The sequence below is a fragment of the Marmota monax genome, unplaced genomic scaffold, assembly GCF_021218885.2.
Source record: "Marmota monax isolate L192 unplaced genomic scaffold, Marmota_monax_Labrador192_F-V1.1 WCK01_AAM20220418_F8-fsc00015, whole genome shotgun sequence".
Classification (NCBI taxonomy): domain Eukaryota; kingdom Metazoa; phylum Chordata; class Mammalia; order Rodentia; family Sciuridae; genus Marmota; species Marmota monax.
Genome location: NW_026692194.1, coordinates 13,692,472 through 13,699,700, shown reverse-complemented (window position 1 = coordinate 13,699,700; position 7,229 = coordinate 13,692,472). Strand labels below are relative to the sequence as shown.

Here is a 7,229-nt window from a genome sequence, read left to right as displayed (position 1 = left end):
AAGATTATTCAGTTCCTTTCTTTCCTTCTTTATCCCGTTGCACATATTTTGAACACGTCTATCTGAACAAGAACAGAAAAGTGGGCATATGAGACTGGGGTTAGTTCAATGGTAGAGTGTCTGCTTAGATTGTCTGCTTAGCATGCACAGACCTTGGTTCAATACCTAGCACGGGTGGGGGGGGGGGGTGGTGGAAAAAAAAGGCACACACCTGTAATCCCAGCAGCTGGGGAGGCTGAGGCAGGAGGATTGCAAGTTCTAGACCAACCTCAGCAACTTAGGCCCTAAACAACTTTGCAAGACCCTGCCTCAAAAATAAAAAGGGCTAAGGAGGGCTGGGATTGTGGTTCAGTGGTAGAGCGCTCCCCTAGCAGGGCAGGACCCAGGTTGGATCCTCAATACCACATAAAAATAAAGGCATTGTGTTGTGTCCATCTATACCTAAAAAATAAATATTTTTTTAAAATTAACTATTTTAGGATTATTTGTAGATTTTAGTAGGAAGCAGAATACAGAAAGCATGCACTTATTTATTTATTTATTATTTTTTTTTTTTTTGTAGATGGACAGAATGCCTTTATTTTTATGTGGTGTTGAGGATCGAACCCAGTGCCTCACACATGCTAGGTAAGCACTTTTGTCACTAAGCTACAGCCCCCGCTGAGCATGCACTTTAAATTCAGACCTATGCATAGATTCTCTCTTTTTAACTTACTGTGTATAAGCTATGATAAAACAACTGCACACAGCATAGAACAAACATTTGATGTCACCAGAATGTCTGGGTTTTTTTTTTTTTCCCTCCAACATCAGCAGGTATCCAATAATTCCATTCAATTCTAGCTCTACTAGGACTTCACATCAAATCTCACAAGTAAAAGGGCTTTTCCCCCAAGACTATCCCGACTTCAGATTCCAGTTGCAAGTCTGTGCCTCCAGTACTTTTGACCAACCAGCCATATGTCAGGTTCCCAGGACCCCTCGGTGGGCTCAAAAAACCACTAGAATGGTGCACAGAACTCACTTGGTTTACCAGTTTGTCCTAAAGGATACCACTCTGATCAGCCAGACAGAAGAGACGCATAAAACAAGGAATGGGGATAAGAAGAACATAGAGCTTCCATGCCCTTTTTAGGTATGGCACCCTCCCAGAACCTCTGTATGGCCAAGCAAGGTGGCGCACAGCTTCAATCCCAGTGGCTCAGAATTCTCAGGGGGATGAAGAGTCTAAAAGCCAGCCTCATGGAGGGTGAGGCACTCAGCAACTTGGTGAGACCCTGTCTCTAAATAAAAATGCAATAAAGGGCTGGGGATGTGGCTGCTGGAGTGCCCCTGAGTTCAAGTTCCAGTACAAAAAAAAAAAAAAAGAACCTCTATATGTTCAATAGTAGGGAGATTATTAAACCTCAAGAATGAGATGGATATATTGCTCAGAGGGAATGCACCATGTGCAAGGCCCAAGGTTCAAACCCAAGCACCACAAAAAACAGGATCTCACAGAGTTCAAATGTTTATAGAACTGAGTCTCTAGACTCTCCCCTACCCCCTGATGAACAGTAACATCCAGAGGCTAAGAGTCTCACTCTAAATCACCTCATTAGCATATAAACTAGTTTAAGCCCGGGGAGCTCACTGTGAATAACAAGAGATACTTTTTTTTTTTTTTTTTTTGGTACCAGGAATTGAACTCAGGTGCACTTAACTACTGAGTCACATCCTTAGCCCTTTTTATTTCAAGAGAGGGTCTTGCTAAGTTGCTTGGGGCCTTGCTAAATTGCTGAGGCTCCTTTCCAACTTGTGATCCTCCTGCCTCAGCTTCCTCAACAGCTGGGGTTACAGCATACACTGCCACTACCCCCAACTAACAAAAGATACTCATATCACTCAGGAAGTTACTAGGGTTTTAAGAGCTCTGGGACAAAGAACAAATATGTTTCTTATAACAACTATGTAAGCCTGGACAGATCAGTGGAGCCTCTTCAGGCTTCAATACATCTTTTATAGAGAGAATACTTACTTCTTAAGGTGACTGTATTACCTAGAACCTCAAAGAATAAATAAAGTGGTATCAGTTACTAACTTTATGAAAAAGCCTAGCCTACTACTTCCTAATAAGGATTAACTTCCTTCTTAATACTGCCCTTGTCTCTCATAACACAATAATATCGAAGACCAAAGCTACTAAGTTGGTCAGTTTTCCAACTGTATCTCAATCAGAGGAGATACTTAAAAAGAGGAACTTAAAAAGAGGAATGGGTTTTTGTGGTTTTTTGTTTGTTTTTTTTTTTACTCACAGATTTGAAGGTTGCATCCCTGGACAGATGACCTGTCGATGTGAAGAGGCAGCACATCACAGCATCTCAGGGGACATCAAGTGGCAGAAACAGCTTATTATCAATGAATTAAAACAACAGAATTGTCCTCACATTTAGACTATAAGAAGGAGGTAATTAGAATTATGAAAGTTCAGTGCCAGAAAGCAATTTGAGAATATTTAGACCAAACTCTCGGGTTCTCTAGAGAAACAGAACCAACAGGAGGTATGATTATAAAAAGGGGATTTATTAGATTGGCTTACACAACCGGAAGCTGGATAGTCCACAATGGCTGTTTGCAGGCGGGAGAGCTGGAGGAACCAGTAGCAGCGCAGTTCAAGAGACTGAAGCCTCAGAACAAGAGAGATCAATGATGATTCCCCAGTCCAAGTACGAAAGCTCTGGAAACTCCCTGGAGAATCACTGGCAGAGTCCTATTTGGAAGATTGAAGGAGCTCCTCAGGTGATCGCAGCAGCAATCAAGAACCCCCACAACAAGAAAGGAGCTTGCATCTGCTTCTGCTTCCCTGTTCTTCCAACTTCTATTCCATACAAGTCTCCAGCCTATTGCAGGGTGCTGACCATGCTTAGGGAGTATCTCCATTTCAGTTGGCTATTCCACATGCCAATCATTCCCAGACACAGCCCCCTGGCCACATTCAGAAGCCTTTAATCTTCTGCATCTCTTAATCCAATCAAGTTGAGGATTCAAATTGACTATTACTGTGTGTGTGTGTATGTGTGTGTACACTCACACACATGTATACATACACATACATACACACACATACTGTATTGGAATAGCTTACCAAGAAAGATGCTTTAAAATAGGAGTCATTAATTCAAAATAATAAAGGTTTTTTGAGAGTCAACTTTCTCATTGTTTCTCTCCAGGTGAAGTCTGTTAAAGTGGGTGATCTACCAAATCAGACTCTTTAGGACTAAAAGACTTTTCTTTTAGCTTTATCTGCTCTTCCTCAAAATGCCAGTAGGTGGGGCTTATAGCCTAGCCATAGTCTGTATTCTTGATGAAAGGAATGTTGGCAACAAATTCTCTCAAACCAGAATAGTGCGCCTGTGCACGGTCCCTGGTGAAATAACCTTCGCATTTAATCAGATACACAGACCTGGCCTCATTTATGACCACATTTAAACTATCTAGTACTTCATAAGGCTCAATTATTGACCCAGTAGGTCCAAAACACTAGCATAAAAAGACTTAAGCCTTTTTTCTTTACCACAAAATCAAGGCCCAAATCTTGAATTGTTAGTATTTGCAACTGGAGCTTCAAATTAAAATGAATACCAGCCACCTAAATCTGACTTTCAACTTTATTTCTAGAATATTCCTAGTTTCTTATATTTTCATTTAAATGTAAAAATAGAATTATCTTTCATATGCATGGACTTGGGGGTTTTTTGTTGTTGTTCGCTGTACTGGGGATTGAAACCAAGGGTGCATAACCACTGAGACACATCCCCAGCCCTTTTTCTTTTTTTATTTTAAGACAGGATCTCACTAAATTGCTTAGGGCCTCAACAAGTTAGGATGTTGTAGATTACAATGAGCTATTGAGGTAAAAGTTTTCAAAATATGTTGCCATGGTGACCTGGCTTAAGAGAAAATTAGTTTCTCCACTTCTTTACTTGTTTGGCAGGCATAGTAGAGCATCCATCAACCACTATACCAGAAGGGGATGCTTTATCTCATGCCAAATAGTCTCAAAAGCAGGTTGTTTAAGCAGGCAAGATGATCCAGTAGGTTGTGAGAAGAAAATATTAGAAATTTTCATTTTCCATCTGTTAAAGAAGAATTAAGCCGCAGTATCACATAGTAATGTGGTCTGATGCTGTCATTCATGAGTCAGAAACACAAAATAGTCTGAGGAGGGCATTACATATATAGAAGAAAGGAGTTGGTGGGGATACCTTCCTTTATCTTTCACTTTCACCAAATTACAGCATTGTAGGTTAACTAATGACCCTGTCACATTCCAGAAAAATGGAATTGTCACTTTATATATTAGCATTAAGATTACACATTATCAGGTATACACAAATCTGAATTCTGGTATAGAGGTTAAAGGTTATTCTCACCAACCATGGCTCCAATCACTGAGGTCTTAGCATCTCATAATGCTTTTTCACATTGATGGGGAAAAAATAATATATTTATGGTTAGCTCTTGGAAGAATCTATAGTTTGAAGACGACTAGAATTCCACTCTTTAACATTTACAGAAAATGAAGGTAAGTCAGACAGTCTCAAAATTTAAAAAACAGAAACAAGATCAAATTATTAATAAATGAAATATAAGACTTTCATGTCCTGCATCCACACTTATTTGTAAATTGTAAAGCATTTTAGTATGTTTTACATCTGACACAAAAAATGTCCACCCAAAGCAAGTAAATCAGACAGAATTTTCTGGAAATGATAACCAAAGACATTTGTAAGAGTGTAAAATATTGTTAAATCTCACAACTAATCAAGTACTATATATTTCAAATCTGTTAAACTGCTTTCTAGTACCTTTCAATAGAATAAAGTGAGCTTTGCCTTGAATTTAAGAAATATTATATAGCTTCCTATTCTTAAAATAGTTTTTATTGAGTAAATACATAATATTAAAAGTCAAACTTATTTAAAAGTCCAACAATTTAGTGTTTGAAAACCTATCAAGTTGAACCTACTCTCTGAAATCACTCAGTAATAAAGCCCAAAACAGTGAACTTGCTGCCAGGTAAGCACTGTACCGCTGAGCTAAACCCAGAGGTCATTATTTCCTGACTTTCAGGATGACAGGCGACTTCCAGAATGTGCTTTTATAATAACAAAAATGACAGCTATCACATATTGAACATCAATTAAGTACCAGGCACTAGGCTAACCACCATATAGCCTACAATGACAATCTTATGAGATACACTTATGTCTTTAACCACAGAGAAGCAAAATGAGACTCAGGGCTAACTACAAGTGGCTGAGCCAACACTTTTCTCCATCCAGATTCCAGAGTCTATATTCATAAACTTATGCTACAGTGCTTTCTATTTATAGAAACATCTCCTGTCCCAGGAACCACTGTTATCACCTCCTACCTGAGAGAACACACAGACAAGCTCAGCAACAGGGCCTGTAAAATGAGGGAAATTAATTTTGTCCTGGCAATAGAAATACATATATGTATATGTCATTTTTCTCCAGTATGTTATTTTTATGAAACACCACTTTTTTTTTGGGGGGGGGGTGAGGGAGAGGTAACTGGAATTGAGCACAGGGGTGCTTTACCACTGAGCCACAACCCCAGAACTTTTTATTTTGAGACAAGTTATCGCTAAGTTGCTGGCATCAAACTTGAGATTCTCCTGTCTCAGCCTCCTGATTCACTGGGATTATAGGTGGGTACCACTACACCTGAAGATTAACACTTTTGGGGGGCTGTGTTTGGTAGTTTGAGTGGGAAAAAATTTCCTGCAGTTTTACAATGGCTCAGAAAAGAAAAGGAACAGAATTTTTTATCAATTTCTTTTGTCTTCATGTAATTTTTTTTCCCTGTCTTACAGCCACATTCTTGGGGTTCCATATACTCATGTATATGTGTGTGTATGTGGCTGCAGATGGACCCAGGGCCTCACATACTGGGCAAGCGCTCTACCACCGAGCTACATTCAGCCTTTGTAGTTGCCTACCAAAAGAGTACAGTGGATGTGTTCTTTCCACTGTTGTATTTTCCCTACTCTATGAACTGAAAATACTCCAATTCAGAGGTACTCCGAACTCCTAAAAAAATAAAAAGCTTCCTTTATCTTTCCTCATTCATATTAATATTAGTTTTTACAATTTCTTTGACATATGCTGTTCCTAAAGCCAAACAAATAATCCAGATATTCTGCTTGTGGAAAATATTCTACAGCATTGACACAGGTTATGAAACCTCTCCTAGTACGTTGGCCGCAGGAGACAGGCATAGAGCACTCTTTGTGAATTCCTCAATTTTGTAAGGCCTCCCTGGCATCTGAACAAGCTGCATTCTGCAGAACACCAGACTTGGCACGAAAATCAAGATTCCCACATGGAGAGTCAACAGAAAGATCCCCCCCTCGTCAGCACGCTACAGGGAGCTGAAGGAGCAGCACCACATCGAAAGAGCAAACCGTCACATAAACGAACTCAGAGAAACCCATGAACCAGCTCAACACCAGAGAAGGGTGTTGATACTCTGCTTTATTTGGGTAGGGGGAAGTAAAGGTGACTGAGTTGTCCGTAAGTAATCAAGTGATACTTTGGTAAAATTCATCTCAAAGGCATTGAACCCAAAGAGACTGCCTATTAACTATTTCTTGTGGAAAGTAAAATTTCCCTAAATCTTCACCTTTATTCAAATTGTGGTATATTTTATAGTAATTGGTAGTCTCCCTCTCCAATCTCCCTCCAGAACCGATTATCCCTTCTCTTCTGCAATTCCTTCGTGGGTGCAGAAGGATTTTGTTTCATCTTCAATAACCTCAGGCACCATCAAGAGCTAAGGAATTCCAGGGTGAATGAACACAGGTTGTCTGGCAGCCTCTGGGCAGCCGGGGCTGTACCTTAGAAAAAGATGCCCTCAGAGCTGGATAATAGTCCCCCGAGTAAAGAGCCAGGAACAGGACCATGTAGTCCTCCTACATCAGGACATAGGTCACCCTGCTGATTGACAGTCACTCTGGGAAAATAGAGAAGGATACAGAAAATACCAAACATGGGGAAATTGTAAGCCAGCCAGAAATAGATGTGTCAACATGACTTTCAGGCTTCATTCACTGATTCATTTATTGTTTGACTCATTTATTCAACAGCCCCCTAGGGCTGAAAGGTACTAAGGATATGATGCTGAATGAAATAGACAGTCTTTGCCCAGTAGAGCTTGATTCT

The 7,229-nt window shown here is 39.9% G+C and overlaps 1 protein-coding gene across 1 annotated transcript in view; it reads right to left on the bottom strand.

Annotated features, from left to right (window-relative positions):
• The window catches only part of Asb3 (ankyrin repeat and SOCS box containing 3), a 167,198-nt gene that overhangs the window by 146,041 nt on the left and 13,928 nt on the right, over positions 1-7,229 (bottom strand). The window lies entirely within an intron of this gene.